At 41.4% G+C, this 17164-nt stretch overlaps 1 protein-coding gene across 1 annotated transcript in view; it reads left to right on the forward strand.

The window, feature by feature from the left end:
- Window positions 1-15231: 15231 nt before the first annotated feature.
- The window catches only part of LOC139755459 (crustacean calcium-binding protein 23), a 163474-nt gene continuing 161541 nt past the window's right edge, over window positions 15232-17164 (forward strand). The window contains exon 1 of the mRNA XM_071673779.1: window positions 15232-15411. The gene's annotated coding sequence lies outside the window, so the exon portion shown is untranslated. The remainder of the gene's footprint in view (window positions 15412-17164) is intronic.

Genomic DNA, 17164 nt, shown 5'->3' on the forward strand with positions numbered 1-17164 from the left:
CCGCCACGCCCTCTTGCAATGTTAATGTGGTGTCAAGACCCCTGGACAGTTGCTGCACAAGTTCTCACACACCACAAGAAAATGTTTTTCGACGCAGTTTATTCTTTATTGCTTCCTACTGAAAAAATCTTTTCTTGGTACACATACCGGAAATCCTCTGAACATCCTTATCTAAAAATTTTTACATATCCACATATATCGAATTTAGCAGACGTGATGTAAACAAGCCATCGATTTTTTTAAACCCATCCTATCTATGATAAAATATGACATTTTCTTTTTTCTAAATACGAGTTCTTATGTCTACCTCTGGATGATGCTCGCTCTGGAACGTGTTCCAGCCCTTAACGTTATCAGTTGCGTGCGCAGGAAATAGGCTCATGAGGTCAGCAACCCTAAGTTTCAGCAAAGCATCTGGGATAAACTTGTCGGTTGAGAACCCGGCCTCAACCATGCTGGACGAAGCCTCACACATTCTGGAACAAACCACCAACCGCCCGGGCCCCACCCCCGGCCCGCACGAGGAAGGCCCTTCACCTAGGACACTTCTTACACGCTTTCCTGATCTCTTCCTTGACACACACGTCTCGACCCACAAGTCTTGCATACTGGTATAACTCCCCGCCTTGCTACCCCGCCCCACAGGAAACAGCATCGCTACCCCCCTGCTTCAGTGAAGCAGCGCCAGGGGGGGAAAAAAAACGGCCCTATTCGTTCACGCTCAGTCTCTAGCTGTTATGTGTAATGCACTGAAACTACAACTCCCTCTCCACATCCAGGCCCCACAGACCTTTCTGTGGTTTACCCGTCACTTCACATGCCTTGGGTCAGTCCACTGACGCATGCTGCCCTCCTGTATACCACATTTCTCCAATTGAATCTAACCCGTGTACGTCCTACACCCTCCTGCACGTTCAGGCCCCAAGTACTTTTCCACTCCATGCCTCAATTTCCATATCGATCTTTCCTTTTTCCTTAACCTCTCAACTTCTGACACATATATGTATTTTCCTCATCAACCCCTCTACACTCATTCTCTCCCTGTGTCCAAACCATTTCAGCATAGCCTCTTCAGTTCTATTCTTGTTACCACACATTTCTCTTACCCAATTATTTTTTACCTGATGAATCCTCCTCACATCACATACTGCTCTTATGCATTTCCAGCACATCCATCCTTCTCATCTATAGTCCTAACCTCACACCAGCATAACGCCGTCGGAACTGCTGTACCTTTAAACATGCCCATCGTTGCTGTCCCAGATAGTGACCTCTCTCTCCACACTTCTTTAATGCCATCGGGACCTTCGCTCTCTGACCCACCTTATGACTCACTTCAGCTCCCTTGGTTGCATTTCCTATCATGTTGGCTCTCATGTACGTAAAACACTTCACTCCTTCCAAGTATCCTCTATTCAAACTCACACACCCCAACTAAACTCTTTCCCATTCCCAGTCTACTTACCTTGCTTTTATTCACACTTACTCTCAACTATCTCAGTTCGCACAGTCTCCCAAGCTCATTAAACAAATTCTGCCGTTTCTCATTCGAATCTGCTACCAGCACCATATTATCAGCAAACAATAACTGACCCACCTTCAAAGCGACCCCCACCCCAGCCAGACTACAGATCTACCCCCTCTCCTTAAAACCTTTGCATTTACTTCCATCACCAACCTATCCATAAACGGACCGAACAACCATGAAGACATCTCACATCCCTGCTGCAGACACACCCTCACTTGGAGCTACTCATCCTCCTTACGTTCTCGCACACACGCTCTGATCTCTCCATAGATATTCCCCATTTTTTTCTAATTACTTTCCTCGTTCATCACATTTCATTGACACCATTCACAACACATTTCTATCAACCCTTTCATATTTCTTTTTTCCAGATCATCAAATGCCACATAAGACTCCTGCTTTTCTAAGTATTTCTCATACACATTCCACACATTCTTCATACCCGATCCACACACCCTCTACCAATCCTGAAACCATTGTTCGTCCCGAGTCCCATGTTCTGTGCATGCCACCACTCTCCCATACAGCGTACCAGGTACACTCATCAAACATATACCTCTATAATTCGAACACTTACCTTAAACCCTTTGCCTTTGTACGATGACACTATACATACATTCCGCCACCTCACCATGATCCACATTTACACTGATCATCCCAACAAACAAATCAGTAACACAACCAATCCCTTAAGAAATTCAACTACAGTACCATCCATTCCAGTCGCCTTGCCACACTTCATCTTACGGAACGTTTTCACGACCTCTTCTCTTCTCACCAAACATCTTCCCATGACTCTCACTTCGCATACCTCCTCGACCCAAACATCCTGCATATCTGCTACCCTATCATCAAACACACTGAACAGTCCTTGGGAATATTTGGTGTACAATAACTGAGCATACTTAAACACACGTGGGTGAGTGAGGTTGTTTGTCAAAGAACGTTACTGGATTATGTGTATTTGGCAGGTGCATAAAAGAGAGATTGTTGGATGTGAGCTTGTTGAGAGGGGCAGCAGGTGGAATGTCTGATCACTTATTGGAAGAGGCAAGTGTGAGGGTTGGTGTTGGGTTTAGGAAGTGTGGCGGTTAGCATTGCTGACAGTGATGCATTCACGAGCCGGTCGAGGTCAAGCGCATTGATTGGAAGTCTGGTTGCGGCAGTCGGTCCACAGTCAACCCAGTTGTGAGCGGGCATTATTTGATTATGAAATTGATGGGTGTATTAAGGGAGGGGGGGGGGGGGAATGTTGGACGTGAATGTGCAGAGAGGAGTTTTTGAAGGATGTCTGGTCACATCTTGGTGGGGGAAAGGTTAAAAGATAGTAGGTGGGATGTTGACATTTGAGAAAGGATAATGAGTCTCCAAAAGGAATGAATAAGTTATGTAGCTAGTGAAAGAGAAAAGAAAGACTTATGGACATTACCCGGAGGGAAGAGCGTGCGTGGCTGGGTGTTCCAAAGAAAGTAGCAGGAGGTCAAGGGGAGTGTACAGGGACCGAAAAAAGGAGAGTAGATGAAAGATGGAATGAGGAATTATCGACAAACTTCAGGGCGTATAAGAGATTGTTTTGAAAGAAGGTGAATCGAGAACAAGTGGGAGTATCAGTGCGGGAATCAGATGGGGAGTGGTAACAGGCAAGGAAGATGTAAAGAAGAGATTGAGTTTGTATTTTGTTAGATGACAGGGTGGCAGGTTTGGGGTGTCGTTGGAGGTATGCGGGGGAAAAACGTCGGGGCGAATGGTTTGGTGAAAACAGAGCTGGTGAAAGCCTTGTGTGAGACGAAGTGAAGTTGGAGTGGAGGGATTATTGTTGAATATTTTAAAAAACGGGATGACAGTGATGTGGAGCGGTTAGTAAGGATTTTCTGTGTATGTGTGTCTTCAGGTGTGGTGCATAGTATCTGACAGAATATCTTTATAGTGCCATTGTATAAAGGCAGAGGACAAAAGTGAACCCTCGATTTACAGATGGATAGATTTGTTCAATTTGAACAAAATTGTTTAGAAGAATAGTGACTGAGAGGCTAATGGCTTGCACAACGCATCGGATATGAGAGGATTAATGTGGCTTTAGGTGCTGTAGAGGATGTGTGTGGACCAGATGCATGCTTTGAAAATTTAGTGTGAGAAACACTAAAAGAGATGAACTTGTATATGACATCCATGGATCTGGAGAAATGCCTTATGTAAGATGCTACGAAGATACGGTGTGGGAGGAAAGCTACTGGAAGCTATGTGGAGTTGAAGAGAGTAAGACGTATCCGCTGGCACCTCCACTCCAAGGTGCCTAAATTACTCCACTGCCTCCAGGTTTTCATAACTCAGCTTTAGACCAAACCGACCTGTCCCTTTCCTTTGCTAAGCCATTTTTAGTCACTTCAGCTCTTATATTTGATTAGCCTACTTGAAAAAAATAGACAATGAAGGGATTACGGCAGCGAGCTGCCTAGATGATTACTGAACTCAGGAGCGAAAACTATAAGAGTCCTCTCCTCAGGTTGTGCTACAGTCGGTAGCAGGGACAGGTTAACTCCATTGATGCGAAACGAAATGACGACGAAAGTCTCGCCAAAGGCAACCTTTCACTTGCTATGTAGCTTCAAACAGGCGAAGTCCAGTAAAACACGCACACGCACACACACACACACACACACACACACACACACACACACACACACACACACACACACACATACACACGCACGACACACTTATATGTATATATAAACGCCCATACACGTATATATGTATATTTTTTTATATTATACTTTGTCGCTGTCTCCCGCGTTAGAGAGGTAGCGCAAGGAAACGGACAAAAGAATAGTCCAACCCAACCACATACACATTTATATACATAAACGCCTACACACGCACATATACATAACTATACATTCCAATGTATATATACATATACATACACAGACATATACATATATACACATGCACATACGGTGCATGCTGCCTTCATCCATTCCCGCCACCATCCCGCCACACATGAAATGACACCCCGCTCCCTCCGCATGTGCGCGAGGTAGCGCTAGGAAAAGACAACAAAGGCCACATTCGTTTACACTCAGTCTCTAGCTGTCATGTATAATGTACCGAAACCACAGCTCCCTTTCCACATCCAGGCGCCACAAAACTTTCCATTGTTTACCCCACACGCTTCACATGCCCTGGTTCAATCCATTGACAGCATGTCGACTCCGGTATACCACATCGTTCCAATTCACTCTATTCCTTGCACGCCTTTCATCCTCCTGCATGTTCAGCTCCCGATCGCTCAAAATCTTTTCACCCCATCCTTCCACCTCCAATTTGGTCTCCCACTTCTCCTCGTTCCCTCCACCTCTGACACATATATCTTCCTTGTCAATCTTTCCTCACTCATTCTCTCCAGGTGACCAAACTATTTTAATACACACTCTTCTGCTCTCTCAATCACACTCTTTTTATTATCACACATCTCTCTTACCCTTTCATTACTTACTCGATCAAACCACGTCACACCACATATTGTCCCCAAACATCTCATTTCCAACACATCAACCCTCCTCCGCACAACCCTATCTATAGCCCATGCCTCGCAACCATATAACATTATTGGAACCACTATTCCTTCAAACATACTCATTTTTGCTTTCCGAGATAATGTTTTCGCCTTCCACACATTTTTCAACGCTCCCAGAAGTTTCTTCCCCTCCCCTACACTGTGACTCACTTCCGCTTCCATGGTTCCATCCGCTGCCAAATCCCCTCTCACATATCTAAAACACTTCACTTCCTCCACTTTTTCTCCATTCAAACTTACCTCCCAGCTGACTCGTCCCTCAAACCCCACTGTACCTAATAACCTTGCACTTATTCACATTTACTCTCAGCTTTCTTCTTTCACACACTTTACTTAACTCAGTCACCAGTGTCAGCAGTTTCTCACCCGAATCAGCCACCAGCGCTGTATCATCAGCGAACAACAACTGACTCACTTCACAAGCACTTTCATCCACAACAGACTGCATACTTGCCCCTCTCTCTAAAACTCTTGCATTCAACTCCCTAACATCCCCATCCATAAACATAAATTAAAAAACCATGGAGACATCACGCACCTCTGCCGCAAACGGACATTCACTGCGAACCAATCACTTTCCTCTCTTCCTACTCGTACACATGCCTTACATCCTCGGTAAAAACTTTTCTCTGCTTCCAGCAACCTCCCTCCCACACCATATACTCTTAATACCTTCCACAGAGCATCTCTATCAACTCTATCATATGCCTTCTCCAGATCCATAAATGCTACATACCAATCTATTTGTTTTTCTAAGTATTTCTCACATACATTTTTCAAAGCAAACACCTGATCCACACATCCTCTACCACTTCTGAAACCACGCTGCTCTTCCCCAATCTGATGCTCTGTACATGCCCTCACCCTCTCAATCAATACCCTTCCATATGATTTCCCAGGAATACTCAACAAACTTATACCTCTGTAAGTTGAACACTCACCTTTATCCCTTTTGCCTTCGTACAATGGCACTATGCACGCATTCCGCCAATCCTCAGGCACTTCACCATGAGCCATACATACATTGAATATCCTCACCGACCAGTCAACAACATAGTCACCCCCTTTTTTTTTTTTATAAATTCCACTGCAATACCATCCAAACCCGCCGCCTTGCCAGCTTTCATCTTCCGCAAAGCTTTCACTACCTCCTCTCTGTTTACCTACTCATTCTCCCTAACCCTCTCATTTCGCACACCACCTCGACCAAAACACCCTATATCTGCCACTCTATCATCTAACATTTTCAACAAACCTTCAAAGTACACACTCCATCTTCTCACATCACCACTACTTAATATTACCTCCCCATTTGCCAACCACACCGATGTTCCTATTTGTTCTCTTGTCTTACGCACTTTATTCACCTCCGTCTAAAACATCTTTTTATTCTCCCTAAAACTTAATGTTATATATATATATATATATATATATATATTTATATATATATATATATATATATATATATATATATATATATATATATATATATATATATATATATATATATATATATATATATATATATATATATATATATATATATATATATATATAAAGTGATTGGTTCTCAGTGAATGTAGGTTTGCGGCAGGGGTGTGTGATGTCTCCATGGTTGTTTAATTTGTTTATGGATGGGGTTGTTAGGGAGGTAAATGCAAGAGTCCTGGAAAGAGGGGCAAGTATGAAGTCTGTTGTGGATGAGAGAGCTTGGGAAGTGAGTCAGTTGTTGTTCGCTGATGATACAGCGCTGGTGGCTGATTCATGTGAGAAACTGCAGGAGCTGGTGACTGAGTTTGGTAAAGTGTGTGGAAGAAGAAAGTTAAGAGTAAATGTGAATAAGAGCAAGGTTATTAGGTACAGTAGGGTTGAAGGTCAAGTCAATTGGGAGGTGAGTTTGAATGGAGAAAAACTGGAGGAAGTGAAGTGTTTTAGATATCTGGGAGTGGATCTGTCAGCGGATGGAACCATGGAAGCGGAAGTGGATCATAGGGTGGGGGAGGGGGCGAAAATTTTGGGAGCCTTGAAAAATGTGTGGAAGTCGAGAACATTATCTCGGAAAGCAAAAATGGGTATGTTTGAAGGAATAGTGGTTCCAACAATGTTGTATGGTTGCGAGGCGTGGGCTATGGATAGAGTTGTGCGCAGGAGGATGGATGTGCTGGAAATGAGATGTTTGAGGAAATGTGTGGTGTGAGGTGGTTTGATCGAGTAAGTAACGTAAGGGTAAGAGAGATGTGTGGAAATAAAAAGAGCGTGGTTGAGAGAGCAGAAGAGGGTGTTTTGAAATGGTTTGGGCACATGGAGAGAATGAGTGAGGAAAGATTGACCAAGAGGATATATGTGTCGGAGGTGGAGGGAACGAGGAGAAGAGGGAGACCAAATTGGAGGTGGAAAGATGGAGTGAAAAAGATTTTGTGTGATCGGGGCCTGAACATGCAGGAGGGTGAAAGGAGGGCAAGGAATAGAGTGAATTGGAGCGATGTGGTATACAGGGGTTGACGTGCTGTCAGTGGATTGAATCAAGGCATGTGAAGCGTCTGGGGTAAACCATGGAAAGCTGTGTAGGTATGTATATTTGCGTGTGTGGACGTGTGTATGTACATGTGTATGGGGGGGGGGGCCATTTCTTTCGTCTGTTTCCTTGCGCTACCTCGCAAACGCGGGAGACAGCGACAAAGTATAAAAAAAAAAAAAAAAAAATATATATTGGAAAGGTACACAAATTTGCGCGTGATCAAGATATTCCTATGAGTCCACGGAGAAAATGAAACACGATAGGTTCCCAAGTGCACTTTCGTGTAATAATCACATCATCAGGGGAGACACAAGAGAGAAATATAACAGTCAGTTGATATACATTGAGCAGACGAAGCAAGAACGCCATTTGGTAAACATGTGATTTTCGAAAATCAAATGTTTACCAAATGGTGTCCTAGCTTCGTCTGTTCCATGTATATCAACTGACTGTTATATTTCTCTCTTGTCTCCCCTGATGATGTGATGATTACACGGAAGTGCACTTGAGAACTTATCGTGTTTCATTTTCCCAGTGGACTCATAGGAATATATATATATATATATATATATATATATTTTTTTTTTTTTCAAACTATTCGCCATTTCCCGCGTTAGCGAGGTAGCGTTAAGAACAGAGGACTGGGCCTTTTTTGGAATATCCTCACCTGGCCCCCTCTGTTCCTTCTTTTGGAAAATTAAAAAAAAAAAAAAACGAGAGGGGAGGATTTCCAGCCCCCCGCTCCTTCCCCTTTTAGTCGCCTTCTACGACACGCAGGGAATACGTGGGAAGTATTCTTAATCCCCTATCCCCAGGGATAATATATATATATATATATATATATATATATATATATATATATATATATATATATATATATATATATTTATTTATATTATTTATTATACTTTGTCGCTGTCTCCCGCGTTTGCGAGGTAGCGCAAGGAAACAGACGAAAGAAATGGCCCAACCCCCCCCCCCATACACATGTATATACATACGTCCACACACGCAAATATACATACCTACACGCTTTCCATGGTTTCCCCAGACGCTTCACATGCCCTGCTTCAATCCACTGACAGCACGTCAACCCCGGTATACCACATCGCTCCAATCCACTCTATTCCTTGCCCTCCTTTCACCCTCCTGCATGTTCAGGCCCCGATCACACAAAATCTTTTTCACTCCATCTTTCCACCTCCAATTTGGTCTCCCTCTTCTCCTTGTTCCCTCCACCTCCGACACATATATCCTCTTGGTCAATGTTTCCTCACTCATCCTCTCTATGTGCCCAAACCACTTCAAAACACCCTCTTCTGCTCTCTCAACCACGCTCTTTTTATTTCCACACATCTCTCTTACCCTTACGTTACTCACTCGATCAAACCACGTCACACCACATATTGTCCCCAAACATCTCATTTCCAACACATCAACCCTCCTCCGCACAACCCTATCTATAGCCCACGCCTCGCAACCATATAACATTATTGGAACCACTATTCCTTCAAACATACTCATTTTTGCTTTCCGAGATAATGTTTTCTCCTTCCACACATTTTTCAACGCTCCCAGAAGTTTCTTCCCCTCCCCTACACTGTGACTCACTTCCGCTTCCATGGTTCCATCCGCTGCCAAATCCCCTCTCACATATCTAAAACACTTCACTTCCTCCACTTTTTCTCCATTCAAACTTACCTCCCAGCTGACTCGTCCCTCAAACCCCACTGTACCTAATAACCTTGCTCTTATTCACATTTACTCTCAGCTTTCTTCTTTCACACACTTTACTTAACTCAGTCACAAGTGTCAGCAGTTTCTCACCCGAATCAGCCACCAGCGCTGTATCATCAGCGAACAACAACTGACTCACTTCCCAAGCACTTTCATCCACAACAGACTTCATACTTGCCCCTCTCTCTAAGGACTCTTGCATTCTACCTCCCTAACAACCCCATCCATAAACATAATTAAAAAACCATGGAGACATCACGCACCTCTGCCGCAAACGACATTCACTGCGAACCAATCACTTTCCTCTCTTCCTACACGTACACATGCCTTACATCCTCGATAAAAACTTTTCACTGCTTCCAGCAACCTTCCTCCCACACCATATACTCTTAATACCTTCCACAGAGCATCTCTATCAACTCTATCATATGCCTTCTCCAGATCCATAAATGCTACATACCAATCCATTTGCTTCTCTAAGTATTTCTCACATACATTCTTCAAAGCAAACACCTGATCCACACATCCTCTACCACTTCTGAAACCACACTGCTCTTCCCCAATCTGATGCTCTGTACATGCCCTCACCCTCTCAATCAATACCCTCCATATAATTTCCCAGGAATACTCAACAAACTTATACCTCTGTAATTTGAGCACTCACTCTTATCCCTTTTGCCTTCGTACAATGGCACTATGCACGCATTCCGCCAATCCTCAGGCACTTCACCATGAGCCATACATACATTGAATATCCTCACCGACCAGTCAACAACATAGTCACCCCCTTTTTTTTATAAATTCCACTGCAATACCATCCAAACCCGCCGCCTTACCAGCTTTCATCTTCCGCAAAGCTTTCACTACCTCCTCTCTGTTTACCTACTCATTCTCACTAACCCTCTCATTTCGCACACCACCTCGACCAAAACACCCTATATCTGCCACTCTATCATCTAACATTTTCAACAAACCTTCAAAATACACACTCCATCTTCTCACATCACCACTACTTGCTATTACCTCCCCATTTGCCAACCACACCGATGTTCCTATTTGTTCTCTTGTCTTACGCACTTTATTCACCTCCGTCTAAAACATCTTTTTATTCTCCCTAAAACTTAATGTCATATATATATATATATATATATATATATATATATATATATATATATATATATATATATATATATATATATATATATATATATATATATATATATGAGCAGTGTGGTTTCAGAAGTGGTAGAGGATGTGTGGATCAGGTGTTTGCTTTGAAGAATGTATGTGAGAAATACTTAGAAAAGCAAATGGATTTGTATGTAGCATTTATGGATCTGGAGAAGGCGTATGATAGAGTTGATAGAGATGCTCTGTGGAAGGTATTAAGAATATATGGTGTGGGAGGAAAGTTGTTAGAAGCAGTGAAAAGTTTTTATCGAGGATGTAAGGCATGTGTATGTGTAGGAAGAGAGGAAAGTGATTGGTTCTCAGTGAATGTAGGTTTGCGGCAGGGGTGTGTGATGTCTCCATGGTTGTTTAATTTGTTTATGGATGGGGTTGTTAGGGAGGTAAATGCAAGAGTTTTGGAAAGAGGGGCAAGTATGAAGTCTGTTGGGGATGAGAGAGCTTGGGAAGTGAGTCAGTTGTTGTTCGCTGATGATACAGCGCTGGTGGCTGATTCATGTGAGAAACTGCAGAAGCTGGTGACTGAGTTTGGTAAAGTGTGTGGAAGAAGAAAGTTAAGAGTAACTGTGAATAAGAGCAAGGTTATTAGGTACAGTAGGGTTGAGGGTCAAGTCAATTGGGAGGTGAGTTTGAATGGAGAAAAACTGGAGGAAGTGAAGTGTTTTAGATATCTGGGAGTGGATCTGGCAGCGGATGGAACCATGGAAGCGGAAGTGGATCATAGGGTGGGGGAGGGGGCGAAAATTCTGGGGGCCTTGAAGAATGTGTGGAAGTCGAGAACATTATCTCGGAAAGCAAAAATGGGTATGTTTGAAGGAATAGTGGTTCCAACAATGTTGTATGGTTGCGAGGCGTGGGCTATGGATAGAGTTGTGCGCAGGAGGATGGATGTGCTGGAAATGAGATGTTTGAGGACAATGTGTGGTGTGAGGTGGTTTGATCGAGTGAGTAACGTAAGGGTAAGAGAGATGTGTGGAAATAAAAAGAGCGTGGTTGAGAGAGCAGAAGATGGTGTTTTGAAGTGGTTTGGGCACATGGAGAGAATGAGTGAGGAAAGATTGACCAAGAGGATATATGTGTCGGAGGTGGAGGGAACGAGGAGAAGAGGGAGACCAAATTGGAGGTGGAAAGATGGAGTGAAAAAGATTTTGTGTGATCGGGGCCTGAACATGCAGGAGGGTGAAAGGAGGGCAAGGAATAGAGTGAATTGGAGCGATGTGGTATACCGGGGTTGACGTGCTGTCAGTGGATTGAATCAAGGCATGTGAAGCGTCTGGGGTAAACCATGGAAAGCTGTGTAGGTATGTATATTTGCGTGTGTGGACGTATGTATATACATGTGTATGGGGGTGGGTTGGGCCATTTCTTTCGTCTGTTTCCTTGCGCTACCTCGCAAACGCGGGAGACAGCGACAAAGTATAATAAAATATATAAAAATTTATATATATATTGGAAAGGTACACAAATTTGCGCGTGATCAAGATATTCCTATGAGTCCACGGAGAAAATGAAACACGATAGGTTCCCAAGTGCACTTTCGTGTAATAATCACATCATCAGGGGAGACCACAAGAGAGAAATATAACAGTCAGTTGATATACATGGAGCAGACGAAGCTAGAACGCCATTTGGTAAACATGTGATTGTCGAAAATCAAATGTTTACCAAATGGTGTCCTAGCTTCGTCTGTTCCATGTATATCAACTGACTGTTATATTTCTCTCTTGTCTCCCCTGATGATGTGATTATTACACGAAAGTGCACTTGGGAACTTATCGTGTTTCATTTTCCCAGTGGACTCATAGGAATATATATATATATATATATATATATATATATATATTTTTTTTCATACTATCCGCCATTTCCCGCGACAGCGAGGTAGCGTTAAGAACAGAGGACTGGGCCTTTGAGGAAATATCCTCACCTGGCCCTCTTCTCTGTTCCTTCTTTTGGAAAATTAAAATATATATATATATATATATATATATATATATATATATATATATATATATATATATATATATATATATATATATTCTTTTCTATTTTTTATTTGCTTTGTCGCTGTCTCCCGCGTTAGCGAGGCAGCGCAAGGAAACAGACGAAAGAATGGCCCAACCCACGCACATACACATGTATATACATACACGTCCACACACGCAAATATACATACCTATACATCTCAATGTACATATATATATATATATATATATATATATATATATATATATATATATATATATATATATATATATATATACACACACAGACATATACATATATACACATGTACATAATTCATACTGTCTGCCCATTAATTATTGCCATCGCCACCTCGCCACACATGGAATAACAACCCCCTCCCCCCTCATGTGTGCGAGGTAGCGCTAGGAAAAGACAACAAAGGCCCCATTCGTTCACACTCAGTCTCTAGCTGCTATGTAATAATGCACTGAAACCACAGCTCCCTTTCCACATCCAGGCCCCAAAGAACTTTCCATGGTTTACCCCAGACGCTTCACATGCCCTGGTTCAATCCACTGACAGCACGTCGAGCCCGGGATACCACATCGTTCCAATTCACTCTATTCTTTGCACGCCTTTCACCCCCCTGCATGTTCAGGCCCCGATCACTAAAAATCTTTTTCACTCCATCTTTCCACCTCCAATTTGGTCTCCCACTTCTCGTTCCCTCCACCTCTGACACATATATCCTCTTGGTCAATCTTTCCTCACTCATTCTCTCCATGTGACCAAACCATTTCAAAACACCCTCTTCTGCTCTCTCAACCACACTCTTTTTATTTCCACACATCTCTACCCTTACAAAATTACTCGATGAAACTACCTCACACCACATATTGTCCTCAAACATCTCATTTCCAGCACATCCACCCTCCTGCGCACAGCTCTATCCATAGCCCACGCCTCGCAGCCATACAGCATTGTTGGAACCACTATTCCTTCAAACATACCCATTTTTGCTTTCCGAGATAATGTTCTCGACTTCCAAACATTCTTCAAGACTCCCAGAATTTTCGCCCCCTCCCCCACCCTATGATTCACTTCCGCTTCCATGGTTCCATCCGCTGCCAGATCCACTCCCAGATGTCTAAAACACTTTACTTCCTCCAGTTTTTCTCCATTCAAACTTACCTCCCAATTGACTTGACCCTCAACCCTACTGTACCTAACAACCTTGCTCTTATTCACATTTACTCTTAACTTTCTTCTTTCACACACTTTACCAAACTCAGTCACCAGCTTCTGCAGTTTCTCACATGAATCGGCCACCAGCGCTGTATCATCAGCGAACAACAACTCCTCCCTAATAACCCCATCCATAAACAAATTAAACAACCATGGAGACATCACTCATCCCTGCCGCAAACCTACATTCATATATATATATATATATATATATATATATATATATATATATATATATATATATATATATATATATATATACACATATATATACAGACATACATATATAGACATGTACATATTCATACTTGCTAGCTTTCATTTAATTGGCGCAATCCCTCCCCACAGGAAACTTTAATTTTGGGCTTTATTTTTTTCTGATCATATAGGCTCATGCTTTCCTTCATTTTTTATCATTCTTTTAATCGACACCTTTTCTACAGTTTATCTCAACAAATAACAACAAACTCACGAGTGCCTCATACGCACAGCTTTAACTATTTTATACACAGACAATATACATACGAATATCCCGACGGAAGAAGTCGTGTCTTTCGTATATAGTACAGTTACGACCCTACCACACGAACATAATGTACGTTAGTGTGTTGGTTTGTGGAACAACGTGATCTGTAACCATGACAACCACACTGTCACCGTTATATATACCCTCCTCCCAGCCTAAAGTGCTACACCTTACTATATCTCACATGGTTCCTCCACCCCTCTCCCTTACCCAGAAACTTCCAAGGCAGTACTATATTACATGATACACACCGACCTTATTTTCTGTGCTATTGATTATTTTTTTTTGTCCCTGTAGTGTAGGCACCACAAATGTAATACACACGATACGAAGTTTTTTTTTTACAGAATATATATATATATATATATATATATATATATATATATATATATATATATATATATATATGTATGTATATATATATATATATATATATATATATATATATATATATATATATATATATATATATATATATATATATATATATAATTTGTGTGTTCGTGTGTGTATGACTACTGTAAGTGTGATGCGGGGAGGGAGTTTTACACCCGTTTTGTCTCTTAACCTTGTACATATGTATTATATCATCATTATTATGTATGTATGCATACATACACACAAACATACCCCATATTTTCAGTAAGAACTGTATTCCATGGATGTGTAATATTTGAATCATTTGTATACTTTGGGATTTCCTTACATACATTGATATATATTTACCTCTGACGAAATACCTGGAGAGTCAACTCATAATATTAGCCCTTAACATTTTTTCAAGCACTTTCATCATGTCAGCGTAAATCTACTCATGTACAGGATGCATTGGTTCATACATGTTTACAGAAATCCTCTGTGAAAAATGGCTTTGCTCAGCCTGTGGTTGTGGCGGTGTGTGTGATGGGTGGGTGGTTGGTCAGGGCCGGCGCCGCCGCGTGAGAGGGAACGTAGCTCGTCAGTCGCCTCGTGGACAGCTGCTGGGGAGGACACAAACAACACTGCCACCCCTCGCACGTTTCCCCTTCCTGCTGTTACTGTCTCTACTTCAATACAGTTCCTGCCGGCTTGATTCCGGGTATTTAGGAATCACATTCCATCCTAGCTACCGTCCATATTAAAAGGTAAGTGCATATTTTCATATCTTTAGTTGACATATATTCGTTTAAAAGTGACAGAAAAGTTTTAATATTCATTCTAGGTAAGGTATTTGTGATTTTAAGATCTAAGGCGTTATTAATTTGTGCATATCACCGAAAATCACATCAGTCAGTTTGCTGCACATGAAAATTTTTAACACCATCGCAGATGATGAAAGAAATATTACAGTTGTAGATTTAGTTTCCAGGAAGTAGGGAGGGCTCTGCAATTGAAGGGAAGTATAGGGTTGATTGACGTAGTGATATATAGAAAAGTAGAGATATGAATGAACACTGTATTGAAGAAGCTGTATATGACTTTAGGGGTCTACATTTACCTTACTTTTCAGTGTTATAGTTGATATATATTGATGATGATGTCTGCTTTATCCTAATGGTCCACTGTGTAAAAAAGTGTACTTGAAGCTTTGTCTTCACCGGAAAGTTTAGGGAAATTATTGATGTCTTTGTAAGACATTTTTTTTTTTCAACTAACTAGGTAGTAATCAACGCATTTTAATGAACTTAAAGAGAAGGACCATGTCTGTACTTGAACATACGCTTTTTTACTTGCCCCCACAATACGTGAACGAGAGCGGACGACCGTAGCAGTGTATTGAAATATTTTAAAGTTTGGTAAATGTCAGCTCTTTGGGGAAGTTTGATGAGGTTTTCACAGTTTATTTAAACATGTTTTACTTTGTTTTTATATTAGATGTACATATTCCATTATTTTCATCATCCACTTTCCAGTTGTGTATTGGCTGAATATGTATTATCCATTTGACAGTCTTTTCGCAGTTACCATTTATGGTATGTATAGTAAACAAAAGTGAATGATAGTACATTCTGAAGAAAAAGAGCCCAATTGAATGTGCTGTCATGGCTCACGTTTTAGGATGTGGATGTAGGCAAGACACTGACCTGGGTTTCACTCTCTGCCTGTTGATACATGACGCTCTGTTGAGATCGATATGGTTAGCGTAGATTATATATAATCCTACATTTTTTTGTGGTAGGTCTTATCAAGAGTAACTCATGCAGACCTCAAACCTGAAAATCACGTTAATTTATGTATTCATTTTTTTTTTTCCTGATTGTGACATAAACCAAGGTGATGACCAAGCAATAGCGGTAGGTACTGTTGTCATACCGAGGTAGGTGTCGCCTTCTACGTGGGTTTTCGTTATCTGATACAGATTTGGAAGAATTGAGCTGTTCTGGAAGGTTGAACTTGTAAACAAGTACAGGGAAACCATTTCAGATTTTATTTATGAGGAATTTAGTTACTAATTCATGAGCATGAATAGAGTTACTGGGGTTCGGGGCCGAGCCTTTTGATATTTCATTTGTTTGTGTTTTGTCTTGTATACAGGCTGTTTCTTTATATTTACATACCTTTAACTGAATAGTGTTTGTGGTGATTTAGTTTCGACTTTCAGTCTTTTAATAAAGCGGGAGATTTCCCGTTTTGAGACGGTGCCATAAGCAGTCAGCCGGTCAGTTACCATAGTGTTTTCTTATTAAACAGTGATATGATTTAGAATGGTCCTGGTCACCAGTCAAAACTGCAACTAGTTAATATTTATAGCAAAGATTTAACTGGAAAGGCTTATTTAATAATTAATAACATGAACATGCTAACTTGCAACAACCTAACATGAATACCTTATGGTATGTAATTTGCTACCAGTTATGTTACAATTATTCCTTTTTGTGGCAACCTTGACATTTGCTA

This window comes from Panulirus ornatus, chromosome 19 (assembly GCF_036320965.1).
Source record: "Panulirus ornatus isolate Po-2019 chromosome 19, ASM3632096v1, whole genome shotgun sequence".
Classification (NCBI taxonomy): domain Eukaryota; kingdom Metazoa; phylum Arthropoda; class Malacostraca; order Decapoda; family Palinuridae; genus Panulirus; species Panulirus ornatus.